The 18,463-nt window shown below is 37.1% G+C and overlaps 1 protein-coding gene and 1 long non-coding RNA gene across 4 annotated transcripts in view; both read left to right on the top strand.

The window, feature by feature from the left end:
* Nucleotides 1–18,463, top strand: part of LOC123564944 (jmjC domain-containing protein 8-like) — a 76,786-nt gene that overhangs the window by 14,902 nt on the left and 43,421 nt on the right. The window lies entirely within an intron of this gene.
* LOC128555371 (uncharacterized) lies at nt 12,846–13,519 on the top strand. The gene is made up of 2 exons (XR_008370018.1): nt 12,846–13,046; nt 13,382–13,519. It is a non-coding gene; the product is annotated as an uncharacterized LOC128555371 (long non-coding RNA).

Below are 18,463 nucleotides of genomic sequence, written 5' to 3'. Positions count from 1 at the left end.
GTCTGCTTCTGCTCCCTATTTCCAGAGTTATGGCCCCTGAAATAGTCAAAAATGCACATTTTCACCTTGTGATGCGCATAGCTCAAAAAGTACTTGATATAAATTGATGAAACCTTGCACGAGTCTTTATCATAATGTGACTAAAATTGCACACTTGGCATTCTTCTTGAGATTTTGGCACTTATTACAGAATAACAGCCCTTAAAATAGCCAAAATGGTCGATTTTTTCTGATCGCTCGATGTCCGGCGTCCGTCGTCTGTCGTCTGTCTGTCAACATTCAGCTTGTGTATGTGATAGAGGCTGTATTTTTCAATGATCTTCATGGAACTTGGTCAGAATGATTACCTTGATGAAATCTAGGCCGAGTTCGAAAAGGGGTCATCTTGGGTAAAAAACTAGGTCACTAGGTCATAATCTAAGAAAAAGCTTGTTAATCCCAAGAGGCCATTTTTGCTCAATCTTAATGAAATTTGGTCGAATATTGCTTCATGAAATCATGGTCGATGTTTTACACTAATGAGTGTTTTCTTAGGTGAGCAACTAGGCCATCTTAGGCCCTCTGTTTAAATATCTAAAATGCAAAAATCCTGAGATCGAATAAGCTGTATTTCAGATTAACCTGCCAACCATAAAATTTTTTAGATGTTCTTGATAAACACGATTCAAAAGGGATCATGGTAATAACAGTCTTATAAAGATGTCAAATTACAAGCAGATAACCTTAGTGACCTTAAAACACTTTATTTTTAAATGAATAGAATTTAGGTACAAGATGCCCAAGGGCCATGCGAGACGATCTGTATAAGCTGGTTGACAATACTAAGTTCATACAAAGATCCTACATAAGATAGGTCATAATACCTCTCAAATGGATAACAGCTTGTGTACCAAGAAGGTCTTGATTTTTTAATGACAAGACCTATAAAAATATTGCAGATGAATGCCTATTTATAGTAAAACAAAGGGAAGTTAATCTGGTTCTTTGGGCAGACAGTACGTCCTATGGTAAAAGTGTCAAGAACAAAACCTTGTTATGCGATAGAGCTGTATTTTTCAAATAATCCTCATGAATTTTGGTCAGAATGATATGCCTTGATGAAATCTAGGCCGATTTGGAAAAAGGTCATCTAGGGTCAAAAACTAGGTCACTAGGTCAAATCAAAGAAAAACCTTGTGTATGTGATAGGGCTGTATTTTCCATTGATCATCATGAAATTTGGTAGAATATAACCATTGATAAAATCTAGGCGAGTTCAAAAGGGTTACTGGGATCAAAACTAGGTCACTAGGTCAAATCAAAGAAAAACCTTGTGTATGCCTAGAGGCTATATTTTTCAATTGATCTTCATGAAATTAGGTCAGAATGATTGCCTTGATGAAATCTAGGTTAACGTTTGAATATGGTTCATCTGGGTCAAAAAGTAGGTCACTAGGTCAATCAAACAAAAACTTGTGTATGCCATAGAGGCTGTATTTTTCAATTAATCTTCATGAATATTTGGTCAAGTTCCTTGGAATTGTCATTGAATATGGATCATTTGGGGTCAAAAATAGATCACTAGGTCAAATCAAGAAAAACCTGTATATGCGATAGAATAGAATGTCTATTTTTCATAATAATACTTACATGATTTTTTGTGGTTCCAGAATGATATCCTTGATGAATCTAGGCCGATTGAAAAAGGATCATTAGGGTCAAAAAATTAGTCCTAGGTCAAATCAAAGAAAAACCTTGGTGTTGCGATAGAGGCTGTATTTTTCATTTGATCTTCATGAAATTTGGTCAGAATAATTGCATTGATGAAATATAGGCCAAGTTCAAATATAGGTTATCTGGGATCAGAAATTAGGTCACTAGGTCAAATCAAGAAAAACTTTGTGTATGCCATAGAGGCTATATTTTTCAATTGATCTTTCTGAAATTAAGTCAGAATGATAGCATTGATGAAATCAAAGTCAAGTTTGAATATGGGTCATCTTGGGTCAAAAAGTAGGTCACTAGGTCAAATCAAACAAAAAGATTGTGTATGCGATAGAGGCTGTATTTTTCAATTGATCTTCATGAAATTTGGTCAGTTTGGTTCGAATATGGGTCATCTGGGGTCAAATACTAGATCACTAGGTCAAATCACAGAAAATACTCACTTATACTCAAGATTTTAGCTCAAATTTTAATGATAATTGGTCAGAATAATTATTTCCATGAAATCACTAGGTCGGACAAACATGTTTACACTGTTATTTTGTGTTATGGTGTGTTTCTCAGGTGAGCGACCTAGGGCCATCTTGTTTGTTTGTGATGCTCATGGCTGAAACATATATGGCCGATTTATATAAAATGTTTGTTGAGGCCATACCCCATTAAGACAGCAGACATCTGAATCATTGCCCCTTATTTGATATTTGTGACAAGTGTACCATTGGGGGCACATCCTGTGTCCTATAGACACATTCTAGTATTTTTTATTTCACTTTGCAAGACCAGAGTTATGGCCTTTGACTTAGTTAAAAAATAAAAGTTTGTGTCTCTTGTATCTCAAAATGTACTTGATATTGATTCATAAAACATATGAGGATTGTTTAATAGCATGTGAAGTTGTGCATCTGGTGTTCTCTTTGGGATTTCATTCATCTAGGCCTGAGTTATGGTCCTTCGCTTAGTGAAAAATACATGTAAAGTTTTTAAAAGTTTGTGTTGCATATGTCTTAAAAATATTTCACCTAGAGTCATGAAACCATATACAGTGACAGGAGTGGGGGCACCATTGTCCTTTGGACACACATCTAGTTTCATGGGAAACAGTATAACATTTTGTATATGAATCTTCCTGTTTAGGGCTACAAGCTTCTGAACAAATAAAACTACCATATTTCATGAGGTTTTTGGTTTGGATTAAAATCCAAAAGCAAAAGGTGACCCTTGTAGGTGTCAGGTTTAATATGTTATTTTAAGAAACAAATAAATGGAAAGTCAAAATAAAGTTACTAGAACCCATTATTTTCTTCTGTCTTTTATTCATGAATAAAATATACAAAATTTATAGATAATTCTACTCAAAGTTGAAGAGTAAAAAATCACTGTAAAACTGTTCTTCAGAATGATTTTCAGCCTCAATAAACCTATTGTCTTAATGTGCATGATAAAAATGTGAACTACAGTCAAACTTTTTTCCCTCAAAATGTCCCAGTTATCAGTAGTTCAAGCCAGCAAAAAAAACATACATTATACAGAGATTTTGCTGGGACCTGACAATGAGTTTGAGCAAATGGCGGTGCTTGAATTATCTGAGCAAATGAAGTTTGACTGTATCACATTAAAAGAGACCATTTGGTCAATATTTTCAAGTTTCAGTTTTTGAAGATTCTTGAAATGTATTTATGGTGTCTTGAATTTATTAATTCTTGAAAGGATTTTTAAAAGAAATTGTTACATAAATAACGCAAGTTATAGAGGATTAGGCAATATTTTTTGTCTTCCTCACTGACATTTGGTATTTATTTTGCAGTACCAAAAAGATTTCTTTCTAGTAAATAAAAGTTGAAATTTAACTTGTTACATTTGAAAACCAACAGTGATACATCATCTCTCTGTTTTAAATAGAAATGATTCTAAATAAAATATACTTTACAGTGGAGATGATTTGTCATTATGATTTCATTTATAACACAGATTAGTAAACACTTGCAAAAACAAAGAGTCTCAGATGCTAAGCTTAACAGGCTAACATGATATGCAGTGATCTTCCCTTAAAGACACAGATTGATATTCATTAGTTAATTAAAGGCACTGATCTCCAGATTTTAGATAAAAATTATCTTTCATCAAAATTGAAATTTTGTGATACTGTGATTATTAGAACATGACCTTTTGTTAGCTCAATGCTCAGGTGAGTTTTTCTGATCGCTCGATGTCCGGTGTAACAGCCCAGTTTTTCCCCCAGTCATTTCTTTCACCGGGGAAAAAACTGACTAGTCAATTCTTTCCCCCGGGGAAAAAACTGACTAGTCAGTTTCTTCCCCCCCCCCCCAAGTCAGTTTTTTCCCCCCTTGGAATAAGTTTTCTGATAGGGAAAGAAACTGACTAGTTAGTCAGATTTTTCCCCGGTCAGTTCTTTCTAGCAAGTACTGCCTAGAGGGGAAAGAACTGACCAGTAAATTTCTTCCCCCACCTGACATGTCAAGCATATGATAGGGGGAAAAGAACTGACTGGTCAATTTCTTCTTCCCACCTGAAAGGTCAAGTTCTGGCTCTGTTAGGTGGGCGAAGAAAATGTCTGGTCAGTTCTTTCCCCCTAGCCAGTACTTGACCTGTCGGGTGGGTAGAAGAAATTGACCGGTCAGTTCTTTCCCCGCTAGCCAGTACTTGCTTTGTCAGGTGGGGAAGAAATTATCCAGTCAGTTCTTTCCCCCCTAGCAAGTACTGCCTAGAGGGGAAAGAACTGACTAGTAAATTTCGTCCCCCACCTGACAGGTCAAGTACATGATAGGGGGGAAAGAACTGACTGGTCAATTTTTTCTTCCCACCTGAAAGGTCAAGTACTGGCTAGGGGGGAAAGAACTGACTAGTCAATTTCTTCCCCTACCTGACAGGTCAAGCACTGGCTAGGGGGGAAAGAACTGTTTGGTCAATTTCTTCTCCCTAGCTAGGGGGGAAAGAACTGACTGGTCGAATTAATTTCCCCACCCGACAGGTCAAGTACTGGCTAGCGGGGAAAGAACTGACTGGTTAATTTCTTCCCTCCCTGACAGGTCAAGTACTTGCTGGGGGGAAAGAACTGACCGGTCAGTTTCTTCCCCCTCTAGCCAGTACTTGCTCTGTTAGGTGGGTGAAGAAAATGTCTGGTCAGTTCTTTCCCCCCAGCCAGTACTTGACCTGTCGGGTGGGTAGAAGAAATTGACCGGTCAGTTCTTTCCCCGCTAGCCAGTACTTGCTTTGTCAGGTGGGGAAGAAATTGACCAGTCAGTTCTTTCCCCCCAGCAAGTACTGCCTAGAGGGGAAAGAACTGACTGGTAAATTTCTTCCCCCACCAGACAGGTCAAGTATATGATAGGGGGGAAAGAACTGACTGGTCAATTTTTTCTTCCCACCTGAAAGGTCAAGTTCTGGCTAGGGGGAAAGAACTGACCAGTCAATTTCTTCCCCCACCTGACGGGTCAAGTACCGGCTAGGGGGGAAAGAACTGACTAGTCAATTTCTTCACCCATCTGACAGTTCAAGCACTGGCTAGGGGGTAAAGAACTGACTCGTCAGTTTCTTCTCCCAAACGAACAGGTCAAGAACTGGCTAGGAGGGAAAGAACTGATTGGTCAATTTCTTCCCCCACCTGAAAAAACAAGTACTGGCTGGTGGGGGGGGGGAGAACTGACTGGTCAATTTCTTCCCCCACCTGACAGGTCAAGTACTGGCTAGGGGGGAAGAACTAATTTGTCTATTTTTTCTCCCTCCTGATAGGTCAAGTACTGGCTAGGGGGGAAAGAACTGACTGCTTAATTTCTTCCCCCACCCCGACAGGTCAAGTACTTGCTGGGTGGGGGGGGAAAGAACTGACCAGTCAATTTCTTCTCCCACCAAACAGAGCAAGTACTGGCTGGCGGGGAAAGAACTGATCGGTCAATTTCTTCTCCCCACCTGACAAGTCAAGTACTGGCTGGGGGGGGGGGGGGAAGAACTGACCAGACATTTTCTTCGCCCACCTAACAGAGCAAGTACTGGCTAGAGGGGGAAGAAACGGTCAGTTCTTTCTAGCAAGTACTGACTAGAGGGAAAAGAACTTACCAGTAAATTTCTTCCCCCACCTGACAGGTCAAGTATTTGATAGGGGGGAAAGAACTGACCGGTCAATTTCTTCCCACTTAACAGAGCAAGTAATGGCTAGGGGGGAAAGAACTGACCAGTCAATTTCTTCCCCCACCTGAGAAAGCAAGTACTGGCTAGTGGGGAAAGAACTGACTGGTCAATTTCATTTCCCCACCTGACAGGTCAAGTACTGGCTAGGGGGGAAAGAACTGACCGGTCAATTTCTTCCCCCACCTAACAGAGCAAGTACAGGCTAGGGGGAAAAGAACTGACTGGTCAATTTACTTCCCCCACCTTACTGGTCAAGTACTGGCTACGTGGGAAAAGAACTGACCAGCAGTAATTTCCTTACCTTAGAAGAAATTGAAACAGGAAAAAGGCAAATGAAAAAAATACAACAGAAATTAAAATAAGTTCATTTAAAAACATTTCTTTAATTTACACAAAATATGAAACATATTTCTTATTTTATATGAAATTTAAATGAAAACCGACTATCGGAAATGAAAAACAGGCTAGTTAAGAATAACCAAAAATAACCAGTTCCAATTAACTAGCAGGGGAAATAATTGACTAGCTAGGAAAATTGATGAGGGGGGAAAGAATTGACTAGTTAGTTTTTTCCCCCCACAAGAATGATCAAGAGTAACCAGTTGCGATTGGGGGGAAAAATTGACTGGGGGGGTGAATAACTGACCAGTCAGTTTCTTCCCCGGGGAAAAAACTGACTAGTCAATTCTTTCCCCCGGGGAAGAAACTTACTAGTCAGTTTTTTCCCCGGGGAAAGAACTGACTGGGGAAAAAACTGACCGTTACACCTGCGTCCGGTGTCTGTCGTCTGTCTGTCGTCCGTCAACATTTGGCTTGTGTATGCGATAGAGACTGTATTTTTCAACTGATCTTCATGCAATTTGGTCAGAATGATTATCTGGATAAAATCTAGGTCGAATTTGAAAATAAGTCATCTGGGGTCAAAAACTAGGTCACTAGGTCAAATCAAAGAAATACCTTGTGTATGCGATAGAGGCTGTATTTTTCAGTTGACCTTCATGAAATTTGGTCAGAATAATTACCTTGATGATATCTAGGCCGAGTTCGAAAATAAGTCATCTGGGGTCAAAAACTAGGTCACTAGGTCAAATCAAGGAAAAACCTTGTGTATGCGATAGAGGCTGTATTTTGCAATTGATCTTCATGAATTTTGGCCAGAATGATTACCTTGATGGAATCTAGGCAGAGTTCGAAAATGGGTCATCTGGGGTCAAAAACTAGGTCACTAGGTCAAATAAAAAAAAAACCTTGTGTATGCGAAAGAGGCTGTATTTTTCAACTGATCTTCATGAAATTTAGTCAGAATGATTACATTGATAAAATCTAGGCAGAGTTTGAAAATGGGTCATCTAGAGTCAAAAACTAGGTCACTAGGTCAAATCAAAGAAAAACATTGTGTATGCAATAGAGGCTGTATTTTTCAATTGATCTTCATGAAATTTGTTCAGAGTGATTGCCTTGATGAAATCTAGGTCGAGTGTGAATATGGTTTATCTGAGATCAAAAACTAGGTCACTTAAGGTCAAATTAAAGAAAAGCCTTGTGTATGCGATAGAGGCTGTATTTTTCAATTGATCTTCATTAAATTTGGTCAGAATGATTGCCTTGATAAAATCTAGGTCGAATTTGAACATGGGTCATCTAGGGTAAAAAACTAGGTTACTAGGTCAAAGTAAAGAAAAATCTTGTGTATGTAATAGAGACTGTATTTTTCAATGGATTTTTATGAAATTTGGTCAGGATGATTGCCTTATTGAATCTAGGTCGACTTTGAACATGGGTCATTTGGGGTCAGAAACTAGGTCATTTGGTCAAATCAAAGAAAAACCTTGTGTATGTGATAGAGGCTGTGTTTTTCAATTGATCTGCATGAATTTTGGTCAGAATGATTGCCTTGATAAAATCTAGGTCAAATTTGAACATGGGTCATCTAGGGTCAAAAACTAGGTCACTAGGTCATATCTAAGAAAATGCTTGTTTAATCCCAAGAGGCCAATTTTTTGGGCCAATCTTAATGAAAATTGGTCAGAATATTTGTTTCCATGAAATCACTTGGTCAGACATGTTTTACACTGTTATGGTGTGTTTCTTAGGTGAGCGACCTAGGGCCATCTTGGCCCTCTTGTTTTAAAACTATCTTAAAAATGCCAAAATCAAGAAGAAAAAACATGTATGAGTCAGGAATCTAACCCTGGCCGCCACAGCCATAAAAGTTTTCTTGTGTTCTTGAGCAGTACACTTCAAAGGAATATGTAATTAACAATCATTAATATAAAGATTTATAATTACAGCAGTTTACCTTAGGTGCCCCTTTACAAACACTTTCTGATTTTAAATGGAAAAATTAGTAACAAGATGCCCAAGGGCCACATGGCGAGCCCGCCAGCTGTCATAAGGACTGGGAGTTGCACACAATACTCTTAAGTCCATACAAAAATCCTTACCAGTAGAGATAGGTCATAATACCTCTCAAAATTGGATGTAACATGCTTGTTGTACTACAGAAAAGTGGTCTTGATTTTTCTCTATGACCACAGACCAGTAATAAAAAAATTACAGTGTAAGCTATTTATAGTAACAACAAAGGGAAGTAATTCTAGGTTCTTTCGCATGACACTCCGTCTCCTGATGGTAAACAGTTGTGCCAAGTTACATCAAAATCCCTCTATGCATGAAAAAGAAATGCTTCGGACAAAGTCATTCTTGTATCTGACCTTTGACCTCTAAGTGTGACCTTGACCTTCGACCTAGGGACCTGGTTCTTGCGCATGACACTCTGTCTTATAATGGTGAACATTCATGCCAAGTTACATCAAAATCCCAACATGCATTAAGAAGAAATGCTCCGGACAGACTTCAGTTTGGCCTTTGACCTCTGACTGTGGCCTTGACCTTTGAGATGGGAACATGGGGTTTGCGCATGACACTCATTGTCATTGAGATTAACATTCCTGCCAAATATAAGCACATGCCTGTTGAAGTTTTGGTCCGGACAAAATCGGACGGACGCACATGCCACGGAAATGATATAGGGAGCCATTTCTTTTGTTATTTTCTTTTGTTGTATAGGGGGCCCTGGGCCTATAATCTGTTGTTAACGGATTGAAGCTTTTGTTCTTTTGTCTCTTTACAGTTAGATGGCCCTCTCTACCTTTTAAGTTATTTGGACGCACGCACACACACTGAACTGCCAAAAGTGGGGACTAAGTCAAGCTCACCGCAAGCGGGCTTGACAAAAAATAACTCTTATGTGTTAACATGACATATAATCTGTCACTAACTAAGTTGCAAAGCTGTTTTTAGAAAAAAAGCATTAATTTTCTGATACCTAAATTCTTTCTGTTTTTAGCTCCACTATTCGGAGAATAGGGGGGCTATACATGTACTACTCGCCCCGGCGTCAGTGTGACCCTTCTTGGTTAAAGTTTTTTGGCAACTTTTGTTTTTCTGTCATATCTTTGTTACTATTGCTTATATCTTACTGTAACTTCACATAAATATTGTCCAGTATACAAACAATGTATGTTTAGAGGCTGAGCCCATTATACCCAAGGTCAAGGTCACCAAGCTGTTATACTTAGGTTATTTTTAAGGTTAAAGTTTTTCGGCAACCTTTGTTTTTCTGTCATATCTTTGTTACTATTGCTTATATCTTACTGTAACTTTACATAAATAATGTCCAGCATACAAACAATATATATATAGGGACTGGGCCCATTATACCCAAGGTCAAGGTCACCAAGGTCTTATACTTAGGTTATTTTTAAGGTTAAAGGTTTTTGGCAACCTTTGTTTTTCTGTCATATCTTTGTTACTTTTGCTTATATCATACTGTAAGTTCACATAAACATTGTCCAGCATACAAACAAAGTATGTATAGAGGCTGAGCCCATTATACCCAAGGTCAAGGTCACCAAGGAGTTATACTATGAATTATTTTCATGTTAAATTTTTTCGAAAGCTTCATTTATAGACATATCTTTGGTACTTTAAATGATAATGACTTGAAATTGAAAGTATTTGTTTATAATCATCTGCATGTGTGGCTACATACCCCATAACTCTAATTGTGTTTTTGACAGAAGTATGCCCCTTTTGTTCTTAAACTTTTTTACAATCCTCGCTTTTGGATACTACTTTAATGCAGTATAAGATAAAGATTGAAACTTAAAATATATCTTTATCATCATCATCTGCATGTGTGGTAACAATCCCCATAACTCTGATTTGTATTTTTGACCGAATTATTCCCCTTATATACTTAATTTTTTTTAAAAACTTAGTTTTCTGGACATAACTTTGGTACTATATAAGATAATGACTTGAAACTCGAAATATATCTTTATCATCATCATCTGCATGTGTTGTTACAATCCTTATAACTCAGATTTGTGTATTTGATGGAATTTTGCCCCTTGGTGTATCTTCCTTTTAAAGTAGAGGTCTCTTATTCAGACATATATTCATTTTACTGTCAAATCCCCGAATAGTGGAGCGCGCTGTCTTAAGGACAGCTCTTGTTCTGTCATACAATCTGGAAGTAAGTGCCTTTAATTTGACTTTGTGAGAGATTTGGTGCTTATATGGGTGAAGAAACAAAAAAAATAAATTGAAACTAAGAAAGTATCTCAATGGTCATGTTATTTTCATGATCAGGTCACATCTGGTAATTGTGGCAGCAATGATTAATGTAGTGCCAGGGGAGATAATACCAGATAGGATTTAAGAACATGTAAACTAGTAACATTCAGTAGTATGACAAAGTTAGAAATAATTATTGTTATTAAGACCTGTCACATTGCTTATGATATGCTGTCAGCCAGTCATAGTGGCTCAGTTGCTCTTGAATGATTAAAAGGTTTGTTAAAATTAGGTATGAATCTGGTAATTAATGTAAGTTTCTTTCAACAAAAAATTGAAAACTGAATGCTAAAAGACTTTTTACAGCATATTCAGCAATTCATGATATTCTGCAAAGTGGCCCATACTGTAATTAACAAATATTTTCTGAAAGGGAATAAATGTTTATTTTACTGAGCTTGAAGACAGAAGTATACATATACTTTTTCAGGGTCAAAACCATTGTTTTCATGTGGTAATGCATCTACGCTAAATGTGCAGGAATCGGACAAATTTCAGAAAAAAAAATATTTAAATGTTTCTTGTGACATTTTGCTGAATTTCAGTTTGTATTTTGTGCATGAAACATGAAGAAATATTATACTGCACAAGTTTATAAAGATAAAATCTTGCATACTGGTAATTATATTGTTACCAAAAAATCATATTTCTACATGATCAACTATCCTGCGAGTTCCCAGCACAAAACTGAAGGGTTCAGGAATAACATAAATTGTTAAAGGCTAATCACAAACCAATATGTTGCATAGTTTCTAGTCTTGCATCAGATTTATGACAGTGACATTGTTGGTGGTTTTACCAAAGCACTGATCATCATTTAACATGTTTGAATATACTGTGAGGAGTGTTTTTTTTGTTTTTTTGTTGGGTTTAATGTCGCGACAACACAATTATAGTCATAAGGCAACATTCCAGCTTAAATGGTAAAGGAAGACCCCAGGTGCCCATCCATGCATTGCTTCATCAAGGATGGGCACTGGGTAGAACCACCCAGTCCTTCCGTAAGCAAGCTGGATGGCTTCCCCACATGAAGAATTCAATGCCCCGAGTGAGGCTCTTCTCTAATCAAATTGGTGAGGGGCAAGTGATTTGAAGTCAGCAAATTATAAGGAAAAAATCAGATTAGGGAATAGAAAAATTGTTATAGCCAGTCCAGGAGCTTGAGCTATCAATACTGAAGTCAGCAGTGTTTTGCTGCAGTTTCTAGATAAGAAATGAGCAATTCTTCATTTAACAGTACTCAGACTTGCAAGAAAGGTCTTGATTACTATTGTTAGCTCGACTATTCAAAGAATAAGAAGTAACTGTCCTACTCATGGCGTCAGCGTCACACCTTGGTTAAGTTTTTCATACCAGTACACATTTGCACAAAGTCTTTTGAGATAAAGCTTTGAAACTTTCAACACTTGTTGACCATCACCATGTCCAGTTTAAGGCAAGAGTACATAACTCCATCAAGGATTTTAACTGAATTATGGCCCCTTTTTACTTACAAATCTTGGTTAAGTTTTTCATACCAGTTCATAACTTGTGTAAAGTGTTTGACATATGGCTTTGAAACTTTTATCACTTGTTTGTTATAACAATCTCTATCTTTAGGCAAAAGTGCATAACTATTTTGGCTGAATAATAGCGCTTTTTGGACTTGGAAATTGGTACAATTTTCGTATAGGCCAGTGTTTTTCAAAACTATTAAACGTGTGGCTTTTAAACTTTGAACACATGCTAATCGTCATGATTTCTGTTAACTGTTTTGGCTGAATTATGGCCCTTTTTAGCTCATCTGATTTTTTGAAGAAAAAAAGATGAGTTATTGTCATCACTTGAGCGCATTCTCGCATACCAGAGGTCTACCGTGGTTCCCCGGATGAACCTCTGGCACATTTCGCCGATATTTATGGTTTGGTTACATTACAGGTAAAACGTTTCAGCCAATCAGCGTCGTTTCGCGACAAATCGTAGCGAACCAATCAAAATCGTCCGTGAAAAGCGTGACCGCGTCCTTTCCATATTATCGAGGGAATACGATGTCCATTTACGACGAATGTTATTATTTCTTGATGATAATCTCTTAACATCGAATTACAGGAATAAATCTTTATTATTGCAATCATGGAATACAGCCTTTATCCATCGTAAGCAAGTATCTTGTTTACATATTTTTTGAAGTTTCAATTCGGAGTTCCAAATAATGGCGAACAATGATTGGATGAAACCACTCCCGATAGTAATTACGAGTGCGCATGCTCACCAAGTAAACGATGGAAATAAATCAGAGGTTCGTCTCGGGATTTTGACGAACCTCTGATGGATGAGAATGCTTGAGCGGTGCCGGCATCGGCATCTGCGTCGGCATTGCCTGGTTAAGTTTTATGTTTAGGTCAGCTTTTCTCCTAAACTGTCAAAGCTATTGCTTTGAAACTTGCAACACTTGTTCACCATCATAAGCTGACCCTGTATATCAAGAAACATAACTCCATCCTGCTTTTTGCAAGATTTATGGCCCCTTTTGTACTTAGAAAATATCAGATTTCTTGGTTAAGTTTTATGTTTAGGTCAACTTTTCTCCTAAACTATCAAATCTATTGCTTTGAAACTTGCAACACTTGTTCACCATCATAAGTTGACCCTGTAGATCAAGAAACATAACTCCATCTTGCTTTTTGCAAGAATTATTGCCCCTTTTGGACTTAGAAAATCAGTTTTCTTGGTTAAGTTTTATGTTTAGGTCAGCTTTTCTCCTAAACTATCAAAGCTATTGCTTTAAAACTTGCAACACTTGTTCACCATCATAAGCTGACCCTGTACAGCAAGAAACATAACTCCGTCCTGCTTTTTGCAAGATTATGGCCCCTTTTGGACTTAGAAAATATCAGATTTCTTGGTTTAGGTCAACTTTTTCTCTTAAACTATCAAAGCTATTGCTTTGAAACTTGCAACTCTTGTTCACCATCATAAGCTGACCCTGTACAGCAAGCAACATAACTCCATCCTGCTTTTTGCAATAATTATTCCCCCTTTTGGACTTCATTTTCTTTGTTGAGTATTATGTTTAAGTCAACTTTTCTCATTAACTATCAAAGCTATTGCTTTAAAACTTGCAACAGTTTTTTACCATCCTAAGCGTTAGCTGTACATCAAGAAACATAACTCTATCCTGCTTTTTGCAAGAATGATGGCCCTTTTTAGACTTAGAAAATCATGGGTAGGACAATATTTCTATTATACAAAAAAATCAGATGAGCGTCAGCACCCGCAAAGCGGTGCTCTTGTTGGACTTGGAAATCGGTTCAGTTTTCGTACAAGTCTGCGTTTCGTCAAAACTATTTGACATGTGACTTTGAACACTTGTTTATCAATATTATTTGCATCTGTAGGCAAGAGTACATAACTCTGTCAGCTATTTTGGCTGAATTATGGCCCTTTTTGGACTTTGAAATAAGTTAAATTTTTCATACCAGTCCAATTATTTCGCCTAACCTGTTCGTCATACGGCTTTGAAACTTTGACCACTTGTTTACCATCAAGAGTACATAACTAGGACAATGACTGTAGCTTAGTTGTGGCCCTTTTTGGCTCATCTAATTTTATTAAAAAAAGAAGATGAGTTATTGTCATCACTTGATCGGAGGTTTGGCCCTTGACTTAGTTAAAAAATAAAAGTTTGTGTCTCTTGTATCTCAAAATGTACTTGATATTGATTCATAAAACATATGGGGATTGTTTAATAGCATGTGAAGTTGTGCATCTGGTGTTCTCTTTGGGATTTCATTCATCTAGGCCTGAGTTATAGTCCTTCACTTAGTGAAAAATACATGTAACGTTTTTAGTTCATCTGATTTTTTGAAAAAAAATGATGAGTTATTGTCATCACTTGAGCGGTTGTCGGCGTCGGCGTCGGCGTCTGCGTCGGCGTTGCCTGGTTAAGTTTTATGTTTAGGTCAGCTTTTCTCCTAAACTATCAAAGCTATAGCTTTGAAACTTGGAATACTTGTTCACCATCATAAGCTGACCCTGTATAGCAAGAAACATAACTCCATCTTGCTTTTTGCAAGATTTATGGCCCCTTTTGTACTTAGAAAATATCAGATTTCTTGGTTAAGTTTTATGTTTAGGTCAACTTTTCTCCTAAACTATCGAAGCTATTGCTTTGAAACTTGGAATACTTGTTCACCATCATAAGCAGACCCTGTACATCAAGAAACATAACTCCATCTTGCTTTTTGCAAGAATTATTGCCCCTTTTGGACTTAGAAAATCAGTTTTCTTGGTTAAGTTTTATGTTTAGGTCAGCTTTTATCCTAAACTATCAAAGCTATTGCTTTAAAACTTGCAACACTTGTTCACCATCAGAAGCTGACCCTGTACAGCAAGAGACGTAACTCCATCCTGCTTTTTGCAAGATTTATGGCCCCTTTTGGACTTAGAAAATATCAGATTTCTTGGTTAAGTTTTATGTTTAGGTCAACTTTTTCTCTTAAACTATCAAAGCTATTGCTTTGAAACTTGCAACACTTGTTCACCATCATAAGCTGACCCTGTACAGCAAGCAACATAACTCCATCCTGCTTTTTGCAATAATTATTGCCCCTTTTGGACTTAGAAAATCATTTTCTTGGTTGAGTATTATGTTTAAGTCAACTTTTCTCATAAACTATCAAAGCTATTGCTTTAAAACTTGCAACAGTTTTTCACCATCATAAGTGGACACTGTACATCAAGAAACATAACTCTATCCTGCTTTTTGCAAGAATGATGGCCCTTTTTAGACTTAGAAAATCATGGGTAGGACAATATTTCTATTATACAAAAAAAATCAGATGAGCGTCAGCACCCGCAAGGCGGTGCTCTTGTTAAAAGTTTGTGTTGCATATGTCTTAAAAATATTCATGAAACCATATACAGTGACAGGAGTGGGGGCACCATTGTCCTTTGGACACACATCTAGTTTCATGGGAAACAGTATAACATTTTGTATATGAATCTTCTTGTTTAGGGCTACAAGCTTCTGAACAAATAAAACTACCATATTTCATGAGGTTTTGGTTTGGATTAAAATCTTTTTAAAACAAAAAACGAATGGTGGCCCTTGTAGCTGTCAAGTTTAATATGTTATTGTACCCCCCCCCCCCCCCCCCGACAACAAAGTTGTAAGGGGGGTATACTGGTTTCAGGTTGTCTGTCTGTCTGTCCGTAGACGCAGTCTTGTGCGCACCATCTCTCCTTATCCCCTTGACAGAATTTAATGAAACTTCACACAAGTGATCAGTACCAACAGTAGTTGTGCAAGGGACATGTTAGGTTCTTTTAGAAAAAAAATTTGCAGAGTTATGGGACTTTGTTTTTTTGTTACTATACTATATACATAGACACAATCTTGTGCGCACCATCTCTCCTCATCCCCTTGACACAATTTAATGAAACTTCACACAAGTGATCAGTACCAACAGTAGTTGTGCATGGGGCATGTTAGGTTCTTTTAGAAAAAAAAATTTGCAGAGTTATGGGACTTTGTTTTTTTGTTACTATACTATATACATAGACACAATCTTGTGCGCACCATCTCTCCTCATCCCCTTGACACATTTAATGAAACTTCACACAAGTGATCAGTAACAACAGTAGTTGTGCATGGGGCATGTTAGGTTCTTTCAGAAAAAAAATTGCGGAGTTATGGGACTTTGTTTCTTGTTATACTATGTACATACAGTCTGCATATGCAATCTTGTGCGTGCCTAATCTACTAAACCCTTAAACACAATTTAATGAAACTTCACACAAGTGATCAGTACCAACCCTAGTTGTGCATGGTGCATGTTACATTCTTTTAGATAAATATTCTGCATAGTTATGGGACTTGTTGGTTATTTTGTCACTATACTGTATAGCATACAGGTTTATATACATAAGTCCCATGTGCGAATCTGTGTTGGTAAATTGAATGTACGTGTCAGTGCAAGGCGGGAGGGGGGTCATTCATCACGTTTAGTGATAGCTCTAGTTTTAATTCCATACCTCATGTTTTCATTTCGATGTAAATGAGATGTGAAACCAAAATTTGTAGTCCTGTTTGGCGCCATATAACCTTTGCCATGTTGGTGCGCCGTAAAACCCAAATTAATCAATCATAATAAACAAATAAATGGAAAATCAAAATAAAGTTACTAGTACCCATTATTTTCTGTCTTTTATTTCTGAATAAAATATACATGTATAGATAATACTACTCAAAGTTGAAATGTAAAAAAATCACTCTGAAACTGATGTCTTCAGAATGATTTTCAGCTTCAATCAACCTAATGTCTTAATGTGCATGATGAAAATGTGAACTACAGTCAAACTTTGTTCCCTCAAAATGTCACAGTTATCAGTAGTTCAAGCCATCAAAAAATATACATTCTACAGAGATTTTGCTGGGACCTGACAATGAGTTTGAGCAAAGGGCGGTGCTTGAATTTTCTGAGCAAATGAAGTTTGACTGTATCACATTAAAAGAGACCATTTGGTCAATGTTTTCGAAGTTTCAGTTTTTGAAGATCCTTGAGAATGTATTTATGGTGTCTTGAATTTATTAATTCTTGACAAAAAATGTTGTATAAATAAAGGATAGAGGATTAAGCAATGTTTTTTGTCTTCCTCACTCACATGATTGTGGTATTTATTTTACAGTACCAAAAAGATTTCTTAATAAACAAAAAGATGAAATTTAAGTTGTTACATTTGAAAAGTAACTTTTATACATCATCTCCCTGTTTTAAATAGAAATATTCGAAATGAAATATATATTTGAGCCACGCCATGGGAAAACCAACATAGTGCATTTGAGACCAGCATGGATCCAGACCAACCTGTGCATCCGCACAGTCTGGTCAGGATCAATGCTGTTCGCTAACAGTTTCTCTAATTGCAATAGGTTTTGAAAGGGAACTGCATGGATCCTGACCAGACTGTGTAGATGTGCATGTTGGTCCGGATCCATGCTGGTCACAACCGCACTATGTTGGTTTTCTCATGGCGCAGTAAACAGTTGCAAAAACAAAGATTCTTAGATGCTAAGCTAAACAGGCTAACACGAAAAATGTTAATCTCTTATGCAATGGTCTCTCCTTATAGTCACAGATTGATTTTCATTATTATTGAAATTAAGGTTTAGCAGTATATCACAAAACAACAGATTTTTTTAGTAAATGAACAGCATCTTGACACACAATTTATCTGTCCAATATATGTTTTACTGTTCTGTCCTACAGAGTTGGATACTTAAAATATTCTAAATGAGTTGTTCCCCTTTAAACTGTTACCCTTAATAAAATCTTGGATGAGTTTGATATTGGGTCATCTGCGGTAAAAAACTAGGTCACCAGGTCAAATCAAAGGAAAAGCTTGTTAACACTCTTAGAGGTCACAATTTTTGTCCAATCTAAATTAAACTTGGTCAGAATGTTATTCTTAATAAATCTTGGAAGAGTTTGATTTTGGGTCATCTGGTGTCAAAAACTAGGTCACCAGGTCAAATATAAGGAAAAGCTTGTTAACACTCTAGAGGCAACATTTATGACTGTATCTTCATGAAACTTGGTCAGAATGTTAATCTTGAGGATCTTTAAGTCAGGTTTGAATCTGGGTCATGTTGGGTCAAAAACTAGGTCACCAGCTCAAATCAAAGGAAAAGCTAGTAAACACTGTAGAGGCCATATGCATTTATGACCATATCTTAATGAAACTTTGCCAGAATGTTAATCTTCATAATGTTTAGGTCAAGTTTAAATCTTATCAGATGAGGTCAAAAACTAGGTCACCAGGTCAAATGAAAGGAAAAGCTTGTTTACTCTCTAGAGGAGCATTTATGAAATATCTCTGTCAGAATGTTAATCTTGATGATTTTTAGATCAAGTTCAAAACTGGGTCAGATGGGGTCAAAAACTAGGTCTCCAGGTCAAATCAAAGGTAAAGCTTGTTAACACTCTAGAGA

Source organism: Mercenaria mercenaria, chromosome 2 (genome assembly GCF_021730395.1).
Source record: "Mercenaria mercenaria strain notata chromosome 2, MADL_Memer_1, whole genome shotgun sequence".
NCBI classification, from domain to species: Eukaryota; Metazoa; Mollusca; class Bivalvia; order Venerida; family Veneridae; genus Mercenaria; species Mercenaria mercenaria.
The sequence above is the reverse complement of the archived record's forward strand: the minus strand, read 5'-3'. Positions and strand labels throughout refer to the sequence as shown.